This window comes from Panicum virgatum, chromosome 8N (genome assembly GCF_016808335.1).
Source record: "Panicum virgatum strain AP13 chromosome 8N, P.virgatum_v5, whole genome shotgun sequence".
Classification (NCBI taxonomy): domain Eukaryota; kingdom Viridiplantae; phylum Streptophyta; class Magnoliopsida; order Poales; family Poaceae; genus Panicum; species Panicum virgatum.
Window position 1 is genome coordinate 27,830,696 of NC_053152.1, and position 21,858 is coordinate 27,852,553.

Below are 21,858 nucleotides of genomic sequence, written 5' to 3' on the forward strand. Positions count from 1 at the left end.
CAAGAACTGGATGTTGATCCGTCCTTATACCCAATTCTTGCAGAACCTTCCTTTCGCACAAGTCGGACCCACCATTTAGTCACACAGCCTATAGTCACAGAAAGGTCAAAGGCACTGGTCAACAATGCATGCAGTTTGCCCCTCCTCTTCCGGTAACATACATAATATACCCAACTGGGTCAGTTTTCAGATGCCTCTCTGACGCGTGGGTCCAATGGTGCTGGGCCCCACGAGTCAGTGACAGATCACTAAATGTGTCCCTTTATATGCATAAATGAAGCGGCGCGGCGGATTCGACCCCAACAAACGTCTCACCCCTTGTCCGCCCCTTCCCTCACCAATCTGGCCCATCAACTCATGATAGGCGCCGCCTCGCTCTCGCCGCCTCGCTTTCGATGACTCGCTTCGCCATCGCCGTCATGGTCCGCGCATCTAGCACTGATGCAGAGGACTGCCGCATCCATGGTCGAGCCCTCGCGCCGTCCTCCCCTCCTACGGCCGCCATTAATGTCGTTGCGCCGCCGGTAGTGGAGGACCACTCCACCCACCAGAGGTGCACCGGGAAAGGAAGATTCATTGCGGACGATGGGACCAGCAACGCGCACCGGAGGAGGAGGATGACGACGATGAACCAGAGGCGCAGCCAGGCGGAAGACGAACCGGTGGTGCCTCTCATCATCCCCAAACCGGAGAAGGACAAGGACGACGAGGTCGGGCTTCTGGATGTACCTCCTGGCTTCGCGCCACGCGACGGCCACACACAGCCTCTCGTCGTGCAGGTTTGGATTTGGGGTTTTTTTAATTGCGACTTGGTGCATGTACTGTAGCTCTGGATTTTGGGGTTTTTTGGCTGAATGAGACTCCCACATGTCGTAGTTTAGATCTATATTGTGCTACTGTATGTTGCAATTTTAGCGAATGTAATGTCGATTTTACGTGGCAGATTGGAATTTTTTATTTTATGTGGTCATGTTTGGGCTAATTTCGGATATAGTTCAGACCACTATTTGGGATTAATTATGCAATTGCAATTAATAATGTTTAATTATTTCAATACTTAGTATATGTAGCCGAATTTGGATTCTAAATCTGTTTTGCACTATTTAGGATTAATTATGCAATTGCAATCAATAATGTTCAATTATTTCAATACTTAGTATATGTAGCCGAATTTGGATTCTAAATCTGTTTTGCACTGTTTAGGATTAATTATGCAATTGCAATCAATAATGTTCAATTATTTCAATACTTAGTATATGTAGCCGAATTTGGATTCTAAATATGTTTTGCACTGTTTGGGATTAATTATGCAATTCCAATGAATAATGTTAAATTATTTCAATACCTAGTATATATAGCCGAATTTGGATTCTAAATCTGTTTTGCACTGTTTAGGATTAATTATGCACTTGCAATCAATAATGTTGAATTATTTCAATACTTAGTATATGTAGCCGAATTTGGATTCTAAATCTGTTTTGCAATGTTTGGGATTAATTATGCACTTGCCATCAATAATGTTGAATTATTTCAATGCTTAGTATATGTGGCCTAATATAGATTCTACATAAGTTTTGCACTATTTGGGATTAATTATGCACTTGCAATCTGTCATGTTTGAGATTCTAATGCTGACTCTTATTTTCTTATTGCAGATTCCTAATCACAACTATGAGTTCAGGATCAATGCCAAGATTACAGTGCATTGCACATTCTCCGGTGACAGCGATGAGGAGATTGGAGAGTTTTCGATTCCGCTGAAGAAGGAGGTGAGATATGGCGCCCCTACCTTAAGATTCCTAAATTGCAATTATATATATGCTAACTTGCCCTTTTGTGAAATGACAGCTCAAGAAAAAGGCCGAGAATCTTCGCATCCTCCTCAAGCGGAGGTATTTCAAGCCGCTGGTTCCCTCCTCCTCCTCAAGCGCAAGCATAGACGATTCTTCCTCAAGCGAAGAATATTGAAGAAGATGGTCCGTAGCTAGGATTTATGGTTTTACCTATGTAGTTGTAGAAATATGTGTTGGCGTAAGAACTTATGTACTCAGTTAAGTACTGCTTTTGTGTGAAAGCTTTGTGCTTGAGATTGCTGGCGAACTAATGTTGTCTTTAGTGAAGTTGCATGGCACAGTTGTGGTACCCTTTGTAAGATATCTTGCTTTTATAGTTCTAATATCTATCTTTTATATATTTATCTCTGCTGAATGGTTGTGCTCTTGAGTGTCAAATTTCATGCACAATTTCTGTCAATAGTGTTTTAGTGCAAATGGAATGATACCAGAGTGGTCGAGTGTCTTTCCTTTTTTTTGTATTTCAGATGTGTGACTTATTGATGGGTCCCAATGCTGATCATAATAATTGAATCCTTCCTGGGAAAATATGCTGGGTCAGCGCGCGCTTCGCGCCAAGAAGGCGTCGCGCTTGTGGATTATGCTGGGTCCCACTTCAGGCCCACGAGTCAGTCGAGACACATGCATAAATGAAGCGGCGCCGGCGGATTCCACTCCCACGTCTCGCGCCACTTCACCACACCTTTCTCGTCCCCAATCTATCCCATCAACTCCCCATCGCCTCCTCGCGCTCGCCGCCGCATTCCACCCCGACGTCGCGCTTCCTCCAACGGTGATATGGTCATCGCAACCCGGTCCCGCTGCTATGCCGCCGCCTCCGCCTCCCCTCCTACGCGCGCCGTTGTCGTTGCGCGGCCGGAAGTGGAGCACCACTCCGCCCACCAGAGGCACGACCGGAATGGAAGGTTCATAGCGGCCGATGGGACCAGCAACGCGCGCCCGAGGAGGAGAATGATGATGAGGAACCGGAGGCGCATGGTGCCGGTCGTTCCCAATATGCAGGTTAGTATCGATTTAGGGTTTGGGCCATCTACTGTATCTATCGATTTGGGGTTTATTACTGTGACAATGGATTTGGTCCATCTACTATAGCTATGGATTCGGGGTTTTTTCTGTTGAATTAGATTACTAGAAGTAGATGACATCTATATTGCGCTGTTGTAGCAATTTTAGAGAATATAATGTCGATTTTACTTGGCACAAAATAGCATGTTTTGATTTTAATGTGCGGATTGTAGGTATTATAATCAAGTTCAATGTGTGGATAGTAGCATCTGTATCAGAATCAAGTTGAATGTGGATATTAGCCTCTGTCATCTGTATCATAGATGAGGAATGTGCTGTAGTAGCACTCTTCTATTTTGGATTTGCGAGATATAATCAGTAACCTTGATTAATTTAGCACTTGCAGTCATTCATGTTAAGTTATTTTAATATGTCTATATGTAACATAAAATCGATTCTATAGCCCAACATTGGATTATTGGAAGTTCCACCGGGTTTCCAAGCAAGCGACTTCGGCCGCTACAGGAACCAGGGGATGAATGTTGGGCGCGCCTCATCCAACAAGAAGCTGGGGATCCAAGTTGGGGGCGCCTCAGCAACTCCCAGGATTGAGGTGAGCATTTGAGGGGGTGCCAAAAATATAAGGCGCAGTCACAAACTCATAATAGCACCATTTTTAATCACATAGTTGTATGAACAGAGGACCCGTGAAGTGCCCTTGACGGCCGCCGCAAGGGCCATGGCGAAGGAAAAGGGAGTGACATCGCCGCGTTGATTTGAGGTGAGTCAGATGATGAACACATCTCCATATTCGAGATATTGACTCTGACATATATGTCTTGTGCATGCATGTAAAACTGAAGGAAGGAATGAGGCATGTGTACAAAGTGGGAAAAATCACACTCACGACGCAATTCTCGGAGGACAGCGACGATGAGGACCATGTCAAGGTTCTGCGCACCAAGGAGATATTTGTCATACCCATTGCAATCCATCCCTCATCAATGCAATTGCCTATGTAATTTTCTTCAAAATCATCAGATCCATGCTAAGGCTGAGGAGCTTCGGCTTGCTATCAAACGCAAGATGAAGGAGAACCGCAGCACTGGCAGCAAGGCCAGTGCGCCAGCCAAGAGGCAGGGGCACAGCGCAGGCGGCGAGGCCTCGAGGCCCAAAATTCCCCAAAACAACCTCGTCATCGAAATCCTCGACTGAGTTGGCAGACGGGGCAAATAACTAGACAGAGCTGCCTTGGCGACATTTTTTGTTTGGTGATGTAAGGAACAAGTATATGGATGAAACTGGCTAATATTGCGGTCATGTTATATAATCACTGGCTGGATGACTATTGTTCGCTGATCCTGAAAAAAATCAGTTACTTACTACATATCTGAGTTGTATCTGAATGTATAGTGATTACCTGATAAAATCAATCAGAAACTATATAATGTCTATTGGTTATGACTAATATGTTTAGGCGACAACAATTACTGAATATGCCTAAGTGAAACAATAACATAACCATATGACTCAAACTTGTTCATCACACAATTGGTTAACTAGTCCGGTACACAATAGAGATGAACTTCACACAAAAAAATCATCTTCGCCTCCACCATGGGAACTGTCCACTGCTGGTGCGACGACTCCATTTGTGATGTAGGTATCATCATCCTCGTCATTGTCTTCTACTATGTCAGCAAAACTCGGTTCAGTGGTCGGTGCCTGACGAGCCTCTTCAATTACTTTTGCATCAACTGTTGCATCTTCGACATCATTCCTACTCCAATTCGTCAAATCGTGAATTTTATTTGAAATATTCATATGCTCCACTTCTGTGACAACCATGTCCACTTCTCCGGTATCATCAACAATATTTGGTGTGTTCTCCGTTTCAGGCGTGACAAATAGGTTCCTAGGTTTCATTCTGAGGACACTAGACCAGTTACTTTTCCTTGCAGATTTCACATAACAAACTTGCTCTGCTTGATTCGCCATGATGTATGGGTCATCTGCATAGCGCAACCTGGTGGTGTCAATATCAATAATCCCATACTCATCTCTACTGTACCCTCTTCCTTTGCTCTTAATCTTACTAGGTGCTAGAGGAACATCAAACCAGTCGCACTGAAACAGCATGACTTCCTTTTCATTTGCAAAATCGAGGATGATGATTTTCTTAATGATACCGTACCATTCCATGCCATCGCCCTGGACGACAACACCACTATTCTGTGTGGTTAGATGCTTCTCTATGTCTCTTGTCCGGAAGAAAAAAACCATTAATGGAGCACCTGTTGCTCACACGAATACAATGATGCGGACCCCGAGCTAGATCATATAGCATATCACTAACTTTTCCCTGTGCATGTAGTTCGCTGATTTGCGCTCACAATTATTTGAAAACAGGTGAGCAAATATATAGTGTTCTTATCCATAAATAATTTATACACAAATTATGAATAATCAAATTATACAATAAAATGACTCACCTTACGCTCGAACCATGATACAAATAGTTCCCTGTGCCTTTTATCAACATTCGGAGGATTTCTCCCTCTCAATTCTTTCTTATGCTCTCTGCGAGAAAAATGAACATAGGCCTTGTCAATTACATATGCTGTCAACAAAATGAAATACGATTTCACTAGAAGCTTACTCTATCCATGGAATGGCCTCATCACAATTGGATAATATGTAGTGTCTCATCATCCGGAGGTCATCAGATGATGCAGACTCTACCTGACAACTTCTCTTCTTACTGAACTCCATGCTGCTGAATACACTCAAACCAGACGGTGGTTCACTAACAGCGCACCTTTCTCGACAGTCTGGCCGATTAAGCTTTGTACTAACATCTTCAAAGAACCGAGAACAAAATGTAAGACACTCCTCTGAGATGTATCCCTCTACTATCGAACCTTCTGGGCAAGCTTTGTTCCTCACATAACCTTTGAGGGTATGTAGGTATCTCTCCACTAGATATATCCATCTATAGGAAACAGGGCCTCCTAATCTGGCCTCCCAAGCAATATGAGCTGGCAAGTGCATCATAATATCAAAAAATGCTGGAGGGAATATCATCTCAAGCCAACAAAGAGTCTCTCCAATAGAATTGCAGAGTTTCTCAAGTTCAGATACCTCAAGCTCCTTTGAACATATTTTGTTAAAAAAATTGCTGAGCTAGATCAATGGGATCACTACATCTTTAGCCAATATGTCACGTACGACCAAGGGTAAAATCTTTTGAAATATAATATGGTAGTCATGACTTTTAAGTCCAGCTACCTTACAACCTTTGACATCAACAGATCTCCTGATATTTGAGGCATAACCATCTGGCAGCTTAACATCATGAAGAAAGTTGCACAGAATTTACTTCATCCCTGGACTTAACTTGTACAACCATGCTGGCAACATGTATTTACCTTTTTCGAGCACAGGATGTTGATCCTTCCTTATGCTCATATCCTGCAGATCAAGTTGAGCCTTCTCAGTGTCCTTAGTTTTACCTGCTATCTCGAGCAAAGTCCCTAGCAAGGCCTCACATATATTCTTCTCAATATGCATCACATCAAGATTATGGCGTATAAGCAATGAAGACCAGTACGGAAGATTAAAAAAAATACTCTTCTTCCTCCAGTTGTGCCATCTATTATCTTCCTCACACTGCTTCCTCTTCTTGCAAGTAGTCCTTCCAAAAGTTACTTGCTCAAAACTCTCGTACTACTACAAGACTTATTCACCACTCAGCGGCCCTGGAACCTCCCTGTGTTCAACTTTGTTATTGAAGCTAACCTTGTTCCTTCGCCACCTGTGCTCTGATGGCAAAAAATGGCGATGCCCCATGTAGCAATGCTTCGATCCAAATTTTAACCACAAGTAATCAGTATCCTTATGGCAATAAGGGCAAGCAAACTTCCCTTTTGTGCTCCATCCAGATAGCATCGCGTAGGCAGGAAAATTGTTTACTGTCCAGAGTAGAACTGCACGCTGTGTAAAATTCTTCTTCACCTTTGCATCCCATGTTTCTACTACTTTCTCCCAGAGCTCTTTGAGCTCATCGATCGGAGGCTGCAAATACACATCAATGTTATTTCGTGGAGATTTAGGCCCAGGAATCAGCATTGACATCATCCAATATGATTGTTTCAAGCACAACCAAGGGGGCAGGTTATAAGGAATTAGGATAACCGGCCATGTTATATAAGTCACGTACAACATCCCAAATGGATTGAAGCCATCTGATGCAAGTCCCAGCCTTACATTATGTGGGTCAAATGCAAAGTGCGGATACGTGTCATCTACGTGCTTCCAAGCCAAAGAATCGGCTGGGTGCCGCACTTTACCATCTTTAACCAATTCTTCTGCATGCCAACGCATATATGCCGATGTCGTGTCGTTCATATATAATCTTTGCAGCCGGGAAATAAGTGGAAAATACCTAAGAATTTTACAAGGAACCTTCTTCTTTTTAACTCCACCATCTTTTACATCATCAGTCCCCTCAGAGTTTGTATGTTCCCACCTACTCTCCTCACATATTGGACATTTGTCCAACTTCTCGTACTCCCCACGAAATAACACGCAGTCATTGAAATAGGCATGAATCTTTTCATAGCTGAGGCCAAGGTCTCGAACTACCTTTCGAATTTTATCCATAGTATTTGGGACACAATGTCCTTCGGGAAGCACAAGGCAGATCAAGTGAAGTATTTTCTCCATTGCACTGTTGCTTATACCGCACATGCACTTAATCTGAAATAGCCTAACAATGAAGGATACTTGGCTAGCCTCCTTGCATCCGGGGTACAATTCCTTCCAGCCTTCTTCCATTAACTTGAAAATTTTCTTTGCCGCAACATTTGGCTCATCTTCATTTATTTCTCTATGGCAAGTACCACTAATCAGTGAGCTAAGCAGATTCCTGACAGAACCTTCATCACCACCTTCATTGATATTGCAATCATCATCATCCATAGGTTCAACAGCACGAATAGCAGTTTTGCTTTTTATGAAATCATTATCCAACCCTCTATGAAACACGTGTTCTTCAACTTCTTCTCTGGACATGTATGCCATGCCTCGACACATGCAACATGGACATGCTGCAGTCTCTCCTTCATATGTTCCTTCAAAGGTATGTTTAATGAATTTCTCAAACCCAACATGCCAAGCAGGATGTGTGTTAGGCAAAAGCATCCAACTATAATCTTCTTGTGACATATTGCAAAATCCAGGGAAGCAAGTAACCTTTGCAAATAAAAGTGTGCTATAGTAAGTATTAATCAAAACAATAAAATACGTGAATATACATAAATAAGTACGAAAGATTATGCGCATTTTATGATGGATATATACCTTAAACTGAGAGATCCAGATGAGATCGATTCTTCAAGCAGGGAGCACTAGAGATTCGTCAGCACATCGATTAATTTCCTCGCCGGCCCTAGGCGCGCTAGCATTGCCTTCGGGGATAGGGGTCTCGATTCTTCAAGCAAGGAGCACTGGAGATTCGTCTGCTCGTCGGGGATCGTAGAATACCAGGGGTCTCGCCGCCGCACGTGCTGCGTAGTCTCATCACGGTTTTGTGTGGGCCAATTCTTTTTGGTCGTTGCTATAGCCTAGCCTAGTTGCAATGATTCCTTATTTTGTTGCTATATCTAATCCATGCTGCAACGACCCTTAGGTTCGTTGCCATATCTCTTAGCCTCGCTGCAATGACCATTAAATCGTTGCAATACAATAACCACATTGCAACACCTCTGGTTTGTGTCGCAATATCCAAGCTTCCATTCCCAACAACCTGGTATGCGTCGCAACAGCTATGCTTCCATTTGCAACGACTAAATTTTGTGTTGCCATAACAAGGATCTATTGCAACGGTAGAGAATAGTAATAGCAATGCTTCATTTTGGTTGTGACAACATCAAGAATAGGAACCAATCCAAGATACGTTGCATTAGCCTCACCCTACATGCAACGCATTGTTTTTCCGTTGGGAATACCCCACCTTGTTGCAACGATCCAAAACGTGCGTTGTCATATCTCCTACTTATCGCAACCAACAAAATCTTAATCGTGACACTAACAATTTGGTTGCAGAAAGTCACCCTAACGCAACCAAAATCGCCTGTCGTTGTGCTAAACGTACTTATCGCAACAAAATTATGGGTGTCGCAATAAAAATCGGTCGCATTAGCCAATTTTTCTGGTAGTGAGCACTGGTGGCGGAGGCTGAGGAGAAGAAGCAGCAGAAGGCTGCTGGTGGCGCGGGTGCCAACATTATTTTGAGAAGAAGAAACGGCGAGGAAGCGCGGCTGGCGCGACCTCGTCGAAGCGCCCTAAGCTTCTGGAGTCCCTGCTGAGCGGGACTCCCCTCTCAAGTCCAAGGGTGACTCTGAGGATGAGGAGGAGGAGGAGGAGTGTCGCGCGGAGTCCCCCCCCCCTCGTCCGGCTGACGTGGCTCCGCTCACCGCAAAACGCGCTCCTGCTCTGGAGTACAGCGCGATGGCGACGGAGAGCGACGAGGGCGAGGGGCATAATGCCTCCCCTGACCAGGCCGAGTCTCGGCCCCCTGCGGTGACACCGGTGCCAGCCTCGGCGGCCGCAGCCGTTGCGTCGGGTGTCCAGGATGAAGCCGAGTCGTCCTCAACGTCCGGCAACAATGACAGCGGTGAAGACAGGCCGAAGGGTGCTGATTCGGCAAATGCGGCCGTCGCGGCCTCAAGCACGAGCTCTGGCTCTGCGAGCGAGAGCAGTGGCTACCTCATCGGCAGGTCGGATCCTGCTGCCATGGCCAAAGCCCTAGGGGTGTCCGGGGTGAAGCTCATTCGGGGTCAAGTCATCGGCAGCCTTCGCTTCGAGAGCTGCGATAGGGAACGCGAATTTTTGGCCGAAGCCGGGGTGTCCTTCTGCTTCCCCTGATGGATCAAAGGCTGATGAAGACCGTGGCAGCCAACGTCTTGCAATGCGCGGAGGACCTCGCTTTGAAGTCCTTCGTGGCTGCTCGCTGCGCCCGAAGGCAGATGGAGGTGGAGGTCGGTGCCTCCTCGCGCGTCGCTGAACTAGAAGAGAGGGTCGCGGCCTTACAAAGGGAAAAGACTGAGCTCGAAGCATCACTGGCTTCAGTTTTAGGGCGGGGACCTCCATTAAACAGCTAGAGGAGGCACGTGGCCGGGCCCAGGCTGCCGAAGAGGCTGCTAAGGAAACCGAAGACCATCGTCAGAGCACCGATGAGCTTGGCGGGATATTCCGGCAAACTATTGCTGACGGGGCCTTCCCTCTTCAGGTTGAAATTCACAAGCTTCTGGAATGCTTTTGGCATCGATGCTCCGCCGCTGGCGGGCGAGGACGCGAACTCTGTGGAGCTCATCGAGTTCTTCCAAGGGCTTCGGTGCTGCGTGGCCATGGTCGACTGCGGCAGTCAGTTCTTTGGTAAACTGAATGCTGGCATCGCGGCATGCTCGCTGAGGGCCACAGTTTGCTCTTTGCTCGAGGCCCCGGCTGGTGGCATAGCCGCTGTCACAAAGACAAAGCTTCGCACCCTTCGTGACCCATCCGTGCAGTGGCCATCTTCTGATACCATGATGCCAGATACGTTGGTCGCTCTACCTCGCAATATTGCCAAGAATTTCATGGCAATGTTTTACCAAGAGAAGGGGCGATAGCTGGTCGTGCACGAAGGCGAATGCATGAAGAGTCAGGTGAGTCCGCTGTTCGTTAGCTGTTGCCTTCGGCTCTTTCCAATCAGTGCTGACATCCATTATGTTTAGCTACAAGAGAAGGCTGTGGCTTGGGCCGCCGAAGTGCTGAATCTCAGGCGGGGCCCTCCAATTAATGACGACGAAGATGCCGATGACGGTGCTGGCGGTGGGGCTGACGCAGGTGCTGGCGAAGACGTTGGAGAGGTGTGAACCTTTTGGAAATTGTGTTGTAATTTTGAGATGTGTACCCATAACTCTTAATTAATACCTTCGGTGTCTGCGCAGGACCCTGCGTCGGCACCTGCGCGGATCACTGAAGGTATTTTTCCTTTGCGGATGAAATGCAGAAACTTTGTAATATCTGGTGCGATGTGGCGCAAATTTAATGTGAATCGGCCTTGGATGACCTTCGCAGAATTTTGGATGTTTAAATAGCGTGCTTATAACTGTTGCAAAGCACAGTCGAAGCGTTTTTTGATAGGTTCACGCGTGACACAGACAAGCACCATGAGGTTCTTCGTGATCGCACTATTCGTCACGAAATAAAACGCATGTTCAACACGAATGTTCCGTACTTGCTACCTGCTGGGCTCCTCGAGCCGAAGCCAGAGCCCGTGGAGGAACTCCATGGGGACTACTGCTTCATGTATAAAGAAGAGGATGACTTCATGCAAGGCGACTGATCGAAGCCATCGTTCATTGTAGGGCCAAGATTCGAAGCCTATTTCTGAAGACTAGCCAAAGACATCTTAGACATCATGGTCCGCGAGGTCATTGACGAGGTGGACCGCGTTGTGTTCGAAGAGGAAGAATCCATTGTAATTGAATGAATGGGCGAAGGTCCTATGTGATTTTAATGTTGTGTGGGGTCAAGTAAAACCCAATGTGTAAAATTGGGCGAAGCCCCAGGATGTAGTTGAAATGTGTTGATTTTGATTGCGAAGTGACACCATTGTTAACGTAAAATTTATCCCTTCGAGGACGCATTGTATTTTGTTTGCGAAGCGCCACCCCCCCCTTTGCGTTCTTGGAGGGCGACATTTTCGTTCTAAGAGTGTGGGCTTTCGATTGTGCGAAGCCCCATCTAAACTTGTGCGAAGCCCTTGATTAACTACGAAGTGCCACCCCCCTTTATTTCCTAGGTGGCCCATGACTGCAAAGTGCGCAACATATTCATTCACGAAGCGCCACCCCCCCTTGCGTTCTTGGAGGAGTGGGGCACGCCACATTCGTCATTAGAAATTGCAAAGTGCCTTCAGATTTTTGTTCCGAAGGGCTTTTGATAGGGGGACCTTCGGCACTTTTGCTCGCTTAGGTGGGCCCTAGCCTTCGGCTTTCGCACGATAGGTCTTTCGATGCCCTCGGCACCTCGGCGCGGAGGGTCTTTTCTGTAAAGGGGGCCTTCGGCTCTTTAGCACGCTTAGGCGTGCCCTGGCCTTCGGCTTTCGCACGATAGGACTTTCCATGTGGCAGAACCACCAGAATTAATCCGGATCAAATGCGTTAACCATCACTAATAACACTAAAATGGTTAATACGCACTTAATACCGGGTAATTTGACAGTCTGTCGCGTAAAATCTCGATAAAACCACTTGATTTCGGATCGAAACAACATACCTCACGCGAAGTGAGTCCAGAGATTACAATAACCATAATACAACTTAAATAGAAACAGTTATTCCAAACTAGGTTTGAGAATTCAAAAAGATACCTCAAAAATTAAAAGAAGAAAATGACAACTAGCGACGATACATGCGGGGTACCAGCAGTATGGCTCGGGTGGCGGCGGAGAAGGGCTCTTCGACGCGTGTAGCGGCGCGGGGCAGCTGGACGGCGGGAACCGGCGACAGCGCCCCAAAATGGTGGCGCCGGCAGTGAGGGGCGGCGCCCCTGTTTTCCAGCAGCGGGAGGAAGGAGAAGGAACTGTGTATGGTCCTAAATGCAAAAAGGAAAGAAGCTAGGGGGTCTCTGTAAAACTAAAATTTTCCATTGTTTTAGGGCTCAAATGAAAAAGTGATCAACATGAAAATTACTCAGTTTTTCAAGACCTACAACTTTCATGTTGTTCAAAAATTCACTAGATCAATGGTTTTGAAATTATTTTGAAATCCGTTAAAACTTTTGTTTGCAAAAGAACACAATTTAAGTTTTAAAATTGCAAGGGTGACCCTGGACATAAAAATATCTTTTATGAGGGTAAAAGTGAAAAACAAATATGCATTTTAATCCCCTCATAAATTTTGAAACTTTGCCTTTTGCAAAACTATTTTAAAAAGGACTTTAAACCTTTTCTAAAATTACAAAAATACCCTTGCTCTTGAAATCATGGTTTAAATTTTTAAATCAACACAAAATTTTATTTTCGACGGAATGGTTTTAGCCCAAAAACCTAGGTTGTCACAGCCTTCCCCCCTAAAAAGAATCTCGTCCCGAGATTCGAGAGTAGAAAAGAACTGGAGGTTTAAATAAGCAATTTGGTCAAAGAAGGTCTAGAAAGTTTCCACAAATGGTAAGTCTCAATCTTCCAAGTTACTTCTTCTGTGTAATGGATCCATTAGATTCAAAACATCCCAACTTTCTTTCTTCTTGTACCAGTTTCCTTGTATGGCCCTGACTTTGGCTTCTGATTCATTGAAACATAGGGTTTCAAAAGAATCCAGGAATGATCAAACTACAACAAGGCTAGTTGATAATTTGAAATTCCTTGAACAAAAGATCAAGGATACAAAACTCTACCTAGCTCAAGTAGTTTTCCTTTCCCAAGGTCAACAAACTTGAGGTTTTAGAACAAAGCACTCATCAAATTCTCACTAACCAATCAAACAAGAGAAAACACTCTAAAGATCCTTAGAAAGATGCTCAAAACATTCACTAAATTAAACAAGGATTGAAGCATTCAAATGCAACAATGCATGCATGTTCTATCGTCCTCACAACCAAAAATAGCTGCCAAATACACTTGGCTTTACGTGGTTAGTTTCGGTGGCATAAATACGTCTCTCCCTATATTATCTAGTCGACAGATCCTAACCGTTCTTAACCTATCGAATCAAGGTTAGTGTACCTGCAGAAAACACATAGCATATATATATATATATATATATATATATATATATATATATATATATATATATATATATATATATATATATATAATAGCCACCTATAATACCCATAAAACATCACCCTAGGGCTTTACGATCTAAGCACAATCCTTAACGAGTCCAACATGATTTTATAAATACTTTGTTGAGCACATCTTTTATTCCAAAAGCAGTTTTTAAAGTTCTTAGTAACCTCTGTGTATGTTTCGGCTCTGATACTAGCTGTGGCAGAACCACCAGAATTAATCCGGATCAAATGCATTAACCATCACTAATAACACTAAAATGGTTAATACACACTTAATACCGGGTAATTTGACAGTCTGTCGGGTAAAATCCCGATAAAACCACTTGATTTCGGATCGAAACAACATACCTCACGCGAAGTGAGTCCAGATATTACAATAACCATAATACAACTTAAATAGAAACAGTTATTCCAAACTAGGTTTGAGAATTCAAAAAGGTACCTCAAAAATTAAAAGAAGAAAATGATAACTAGCGACGATATATGACATCATGATGAAGCCCGTACATGATGTCAATCTCACCAAATTACCTGAAAACAAAGTTAGAAGCAAGACTGAGTATACTAATACTCAGCAAGGCTTACCCGAAGAAGGGTATAAAATATCCTTCTAACTAGACATGCAGAGGTTTGTGAAAGCTCTGGGGTTTACTTTTGCTGAAAAGCAACTAAGAGTAGGTCCTTACTTTCAAGTTTTAGCTTTTAGATTCTAATTGGATTAGCCATTCTAGGTTTGCACCTATCTATACAAGCATGGTAGAGAATTATTTTCATCCAACCATATTGAGATCATCATTGTTCAACTTCTTACTCTATGCAGCAAAGGGACTAAGCAGTCTCAATCTTCGTGAGAGGCGGATGATTCCGAATCGAATTTCAAACCATGCAAGGATAAACCTAACACACACGCTTGAAGTACCGTTGAGTCACTTCCAAGCAACCTTTGGCTTCTCATTCCGGTTCATGGACAGGGCCACTCTCCCCGACTATAGAGCACCCACCTCGTCCCTAATAGTCGTAAAGTAGCTCTACAATTTAGATGGGCACCAACCTTGTCCCTTAATCAAGTTATTCATCTTATCCCTAAGAAAGAGTGGGAAGTATGTCCACTTGCCGGTCTGAGGAAGTTACTAGGCTTGCCGCTTACCCATAACTCACAGCATGTGGCTAGTACTTTCAAATACTTAACCACCGCTACCACACACTGCGGCCTTCGCAAATTTATCTACACAGACGGACTTCAAATTCGAGAGTAGAAAAGAACTGGAGGTTTAAATAAGATTCCAAGCACAATGGGGAGATCCAAGCATGTCAGACAGATATGACTGTCTGGACATCGAGGTCATTTATGCACCTCCTACCCTCCTAACCTAATGTGGAGGATTACGATGGCACTCACGGGGCTTTCACCACCCAAGCTACCTCTACAAACCGTTGGAAAAGACGACATTCAAACGTAAACTTTAACCCAGACACCACGTCTGCATTAACGATTACTACTCTAGCCTTGTGCAAGGACATCCGTCTCTATCAGGAGCCTTAGCTCTAGAGCACCCAACTAAGGGAGATGAAACCAAATTGTGTTGTTATCTAACTAATTTAAGTTGACATGCAAGATAAATTACTCAACATATTATCATGAAAGGATCACACACATACCAAGCATATGAACCAAACATAGCAAGATGAATGAAATAAACATCTAGAACAAGATCAAGACATTACATAAAGAGAAGATATAAGAAATATTAACTCTCCATAAAGACTCTAACTCCTTGAATCACGACTCCACACCTGAATTCTACCCCTAAAGTTTTACAAGTGAGGATGGCTACATTGTTTCTCTCTACTCATTTAGGAACCCCCCTCTCATATATTATAGAGGAGTGAAACCAACATCTACACGGCCAAATCTTGACATGTGGCACTTCAAACCACATTAAGGAACTCTCCAGGAAGCTTCCCTCCATAGGGGAAGGTCGGTGGCTGGCCCCACAGGCCGGCCGACCACTATGGTCAGTCGACCAGTGGGCTTGCCCACTGGCCACCGCCTTTGGCCTTTAACTTCCCACGAAGCTTCTTGTTGTATTGCCACGTGCCTCCTCTATTGTTATGTCGGTTTGGTGCTCTGGTGGGCCCTCCAATCCATGTGATGCCTGCGTGGAGACGCGTAATTGGACAACGTGTTTGCTCCTTGGATCAAAGTGTGTGATTGCCCTTTATTTTCAGCCAAAAACCCGCACTCATAAAATGCTACAAGGACAAGTGGAATTCGGTGATTTATTAGCAATATGAGTGTAAGAAATGCAAGTCATGCATTTATTTGGACATTATTGATTCTCAGAATTGGTTGGTAATGAGCGTCAACAAAATCCTCCAAGCTGAACTTTGCTCGTCCCGAAGCAAAGCCAAACTTTAAGTTGTTGATCAGGAGTTGCTGCAACATCTCATTTCTTCAATATGCAAATTCTACAACAAAGCATTCTATCGCAAATTGAATAAGATGGTAATAAATTACTCACCCATTTTACCTTAGTCTCCATGGGGCCTCGTCAATCTCCTTTTCTTTGGCGGTTGAGAGATAGAACGATTCATAAAGCACCACTCACCCATTCCTTACTCAACTTTACTTTCGGAGTTTTTATAAGAAAAGCAAGTTCCTCAAATGACACTCTCAAGTCACTCGTTATATTGATAGCTCTTTTTACCAAAACTTTTCCATGCCTCTCCTTTCCTACTTTTAATGAAGGATTTATATGGAGCTCATGGTAGCGAAAAATGAGAAGGCATACTTGCATCAAATATTTTGCGAAGTCATAGATTCAAAAAGAGCAAACAATTCATACAACCATGATCGAGAGTGCAAGTGTATGGAATGGAATAAATGATATTAACTCCAAATATGACTTTTCTCTCTTTTTGTACTTTTTGGATATGGCTAGCTTTTCTCTCTATTTTTGACTTGTGAGCCTTCATGTGCTCATTCTTTTTTTTTGGGTCGTGCTTCTTTGGCACGCCATCTTTTCTCTCTACCTCACTGTGGGTCATGCTTCTTTAGCATGCCATCTTTCCTCTCTACCTCACTGTGGCTCATGCTTCTTTGGCATGCCATCTTTCCTCTCTTTTTTAAAGCATAGCCATATCATTTTCTATGAATGTTTGAGAGATAAATCACATTTAGGAGCATTGATGTGGTGAAATGAAGGATGAATGGATGATAAGTTCAATATGGACTATGAATGTGTGTATGTGATCTCGATCATAAGAGCATGAAAAGCAACTCAAAATGTCATAAAATTTGAAAAAGCTCAAAATGATAACAAGCAACATGTGTAAATGGTTGATCATTCTAGTCTACATGCATATGATTTTGGTAGGCGTTTCTTATCATTGAGCAACTTTTTATTTTAGTGTTTTGTTAAACAAAAAAGTTTTGCTTAGAACAAATTTGTAGCAACTCTTATTCATCATATCATACTTCTCAACAACCTAGAATCAAATCATGCTAGTGCTACCCACAAAATTTCAAGTTCATGGCAAACTTTCTAATCCAACAAATTCAATTCTTGGAGAATACAAGTCTAATCCAACAAATTCAATTCTTGGAGAATACAAGTTGTAAACTAAGCATAAAAAAGAAATAACCATAGAGCAACTATTCATCATTTCAACAGGATGGCTAAGACATTCTTACCGCTCATGGAAATAAAAGGAAATACACTAAGCGAATTGAAAGTAAATATTTTTGGTCTTTTTATGGTGACTAGTAAGTTGCCCGTGCTAACGCCACGGACAATTTCAGACGTACACCAAACAACACATGATTTATAGTCCAAACTGAGAAATATACTTCATAAGATTGAGAATTTCTTGAATGAGGAATATTATCTTTAGCCCATGCTAACGCTGCAGCAATATTTTTTTAAAACAAATAAAACACCCAAATGGAAATATTTTGTAAAATAAATAAACAGCCAAATGAAGATATAGTATCATCAAATATTGTAAAATTCAATTCCCTAGTTCACTGTATGTTAATTAGTCTTGCGATGGCCTGAGTCGTCTACCATGGACGCAAGCCTAAAAATCACCAAGATATCAATACTAAAATGAACCAAACATTTCAACCCAATAATCCAAAACCACTATAACCAAGTTATAAGACTCCAAATATCACAGAGATCAACTTTCAATTGCCCGAGAAAGCATCAAAGTCCACCAAAAAAGTATCCAAGTCCCAGAATTCCAAATATCATTTAAGCTTGCAGATCATATGGCTATCACGAGAGATGGATCACATCTCATATTTAGCTCACTTCCATAGCCTGTAATGGCCTCATTAAGATGACTTCACCTGCTGTCATCAGCAAATTAGAAAACAACAGTTTAATGCACAGATTAGAGGGAAATAGTAAGTGGCCCGTGCTAACGTTACGGCCAACTTGTAAGAACAGAAATAAGCATAGTGACACCAACCAAAAGTGAATTGAAACAATGAGCATACTAAAGCAGCTGTCAATGATCTGCTTACACATTTTAAAGATCCCAGACATGTTCAGCTGCTGCAAGAAATTCATGACGTGCAGAAGAACATTGGAGTTATATGAGCATCAATGATTAGGCCATTTCTTTGTTATTACATCAGATCAGAGGCATATATTTAAATATTTATTTATTCTTGCCTCCCTTCTAAAAGGCCTCAGAGGCAAAACAAGGGATAGCTTGATTAATCTGGTTATCTACCAAGGTATAGCAGTGTCTGACCAACAATGAAATATTGCTCCATCAAAGCTCCTATAAGCTCTGTCTGTCATTTGAAGCATGCACATGAAAACCACCAAAAGATAATATATGTCACAGGGATATTATTAAGAACACCTATTGCAGATCCATTCAATGAATCACAGGAAGAACTCATAAACATAGGTTTGGAAACTCTATGCAACTATTAATATATTCAAAATCGACTGCAAGTCATTATGCAATCACAAGTAGAGATACAACTAATATCTAGCTCACAGATGGTCACTCCCATAAGAGAATGCACCTGCCCTACTCTGCCAAAGCATTATTATGATATTTTCTAAGAGACCCATGTAGCACATAGCAAGAAGCAACCTGGCTTTTTGCTTGGCTCTGTTCTTATCCAGTAGCACACTGCTTACTGCTACCATCTTCTATCTCGATCAAGCAGAAACCAGGAAAAAACTAAAGTTTTTTCCTTCTACAAAACCTGATCCACTCAAAGCTCTATACCCTCATTTCAGCAGCACATCAGATAGCGATTGTTCATAGCCTAAAAAAAAAATAAACTGATCAGGAGTTAATCAAATGCTATGGGAATATCTCGTCAGGCTCATTTACTTCCTCCTTGACCACCTCCTCCTCCTTCCACTCCCTCTGCATCCATCTCTTCATCCCAAACGAGAACTCCATCTGGGGAATGGAAACGAACAACAAAACAAGGTGTTACAATTTGCACCCAAAACCCATCCAAAAACCTGCACCCAAAACCTCACCTTGAAAAGTGCTAAAAGCTGTGGGCATCACTTTTCAATAGTTCCACTTAATTTCAGAAGAAAATCTAATATGTACCTTGTCAAAGAGGAGAAGGTTCAGAAGATTATCTGATTTTGATCCATATTGCATTTCATAATCATGGGTTGCATAGGAATTGTGCAGATTATTAATTTATTTACTACAATATACTTTTGTCTATATCTCTGGGCCATAACACAGGAAGTCAGGAACTGAACAGATTAAAGTAGCAGGAAAGGCTGAAAGATGCTAACTGAATAAACAAGCCATGTTAGTGTAAAAAGCTTTCCATGAAACATGCCCAAAGATGAGGCAGATCTTACATGCATGTGTTAGAGTGAATTATGCTAGTCCATGTTGAACTCATTCATGTTCTTGGCTCCTTGCAAGCTCAGTAGGTTAAACGATAATGTTCATTGCGAGTTTGCAACTTAGTAAGGCAAATTATAAACAATCCCATGTTTAATTAGGGCCAAAAATTAGTGCCAAGGTGAAGACAACACAAAAATGACAGATTGCACTGAACTTTTTTTCTTGCACAAGGAAACATAGTGATGTACATATATGCAGTTTAACATTATATCTAAGTAAAACTGCAGTTCCAGTCTATGTGCAAAATTGCATATTAAAAGTTCTAAATCCTAGGAATTCTCGCTTGAAAATGGAACAACAATACAATTAAAAGGGCCTGTGTACCTTCAAAAATGAACTATAGGCTCTTTCTGGATCAGATTCCCCATCTTTGCCCAGTAGCTGCACCATTTCCCTTCACGCCATCACAACTGAAACTTAGCACAGGGGAAGGAATATCAATTCAATAACTTTGCTGTGGTAAAATAGAAGCCAGTATACAGAAGATACTACTATGCACAATAATACCAGGAGCTACAGAAAATTAAGCCATATCACTACCAATTTAGCTAGAGAAAATGCAGCTACAAAAAAAATGCAATGTGTCCAAAACTGACTATTATTCCTATCTTCAGATTGCCTATCGAATCCTTTCCATCTCAGAAAGCAACATCACATAGCTCAATTGGGAAGCATCTCTTGCTAAACAAAATGCGGGTGACAACTTAACTACTCAAACTATAAATCATATTGTATCAGTGAGGGAAGTATGGCGGACATGGCATTTTATATCTACAAAGTTGTCATGTTAAAATTTTCAAGTGGTACCAACCTTTAGTAATATCAGACATGTGATATCGCTAGTTATTTCAGGCAACCAATTCATACAAAATTTTCACTATTTTTCAGGAGAACAAATCGATGCTCTATTTGCTCAGCTTCTGACATGTGAAAGCAATCGGTAAACCAACAAACATTTCCCAATCGAGGAACAGCCTTTTGCCGAAATTAACATGCAACATCATCCCCTGGCAACCACCCAGAAGAACACCCCACTCATACAATCCGCACTTAGCAGAATCCCATGAAGTCTAAATTAACCAAACCTGAAAAGGAAAGGGAGCGGTAGGAAACAGAGCCTGCTCACATGGTGACAGTGGCAGCAGGACCTGTAGATTGTGCTATTGATGGAGTCGAGCACAACCAGGCCGGCGGTAGGGGTGACCTCGATGGCGTGCGGCTTGATCCCCAGCGTGCCGCCGTTGAAGACCGTGTCCACCGTGCACCATCGACCACCCCACCGCCGCCGTCCCCGCTGCTGCCGACACCAATAAAATCCAAAGAAGGGGAACCGAGAGTCAAGAAAATCAAAGAAACAAGCCAAGAATAATTGCAAAAACCCGTGACAACCCGCTGCGATTACCCATCTTGGTGGCGGCCGATTTGAGCACCGTCGCGAGCAGGAGGACCCGTGGCTGACAGGACCCGAGCGCCTAGCGGGAGGACAGGAGCCGAGAGCCCGAGCGCAAGCCGCCGGCCAGGAGCAGGCACCGCGTGGACGCCGGGAGGAGGCGCGCCTCGCTGCCGTGCGCCTCGCTCGGATGGTGCGGCGGGCTCTGGTGGCGTGCCCCTCCGACGATGCCCTCGTGGAGATCCTCTCGCGCGTCGCCGCCAAGTCCCGCTTCCGATTCAAGTGCGTCTCCAAGCCCTGGTGTGACCTCATCGCCGACCGCCTCCGCTGCAGGAAATTTCCCCCAACCCTAGAAGGGTTGTTCTTCAGAGGCGCAGGGGGGTTTCGGCGGGGGGCCCTGCTCCGTTGCAGGGCGGATTCGTTGGGGGCGAGGGGGCCGGCGCAAGGGAGGGTTGGGTGCTGGTCGCGGCGGCCGGCGCAAGGGGGGGTTCGGTGGGGGTCGCGGCGGCCGGCGCAGGGCGCTGTCCGCGGGAGGCGAGGTTCGGGAGAGGCGCGCGGGAGGGAAAATTTTTCTTGCTGTGTTCGCTGGGGTTCGAACTTTGGCTGGAGATTGGCTGCGTCGGGCGCTCCGCGGGGTGGAGGTGGGAGCGGGCTTTGAAGCCGCGGATCCGTATAACGTGGACAGTCGGATCTGGGTACATTGATTTTGGGTGAAGTGTCTCTCAGCTCTCTCAGCGAAATCTGGGTAGATTACACCTCTATCGCGTGGAGTCTGGCTAGATTAATTTTGAACCATTGATTTCAATGGTGTAGGAAATCTGGGTACATTTTTTTTTGGGTGAAGTGTCTCTCAGCTCTCTC

General features: G+C 43.7%; 1 long non-coding RNA gene across 2 annotated transcripts; it reads right to left on the bottom strand.

The window, feature by feature from the left end:
• Positions 1–18,912: 18,912 nt before the first annotated feature.
• LOC120686747 lies at positions 18,913–21,594 on the bottom strand. 2 transcript variants are annotated; one of them, XR_005680353.1, is made up of 4 exons: positions 21,010–21,594; positions 20,734–20,901; positions 19,932–20,017; positions 18,913–19,133 (listed from the first exon to the last, which is right to left on the bottom strand). It is a non-coding gene; the product is annotated as an uncharacterized LOC120686747 (long non-coding RNA). The 2 variants fall into 2 exon arrangements; XR_005680352.1 differs by having other exon boundaries at positions 20,734–20,904.
• Positions 21,595–21,858: the final 264 nt, after the last annotated feature.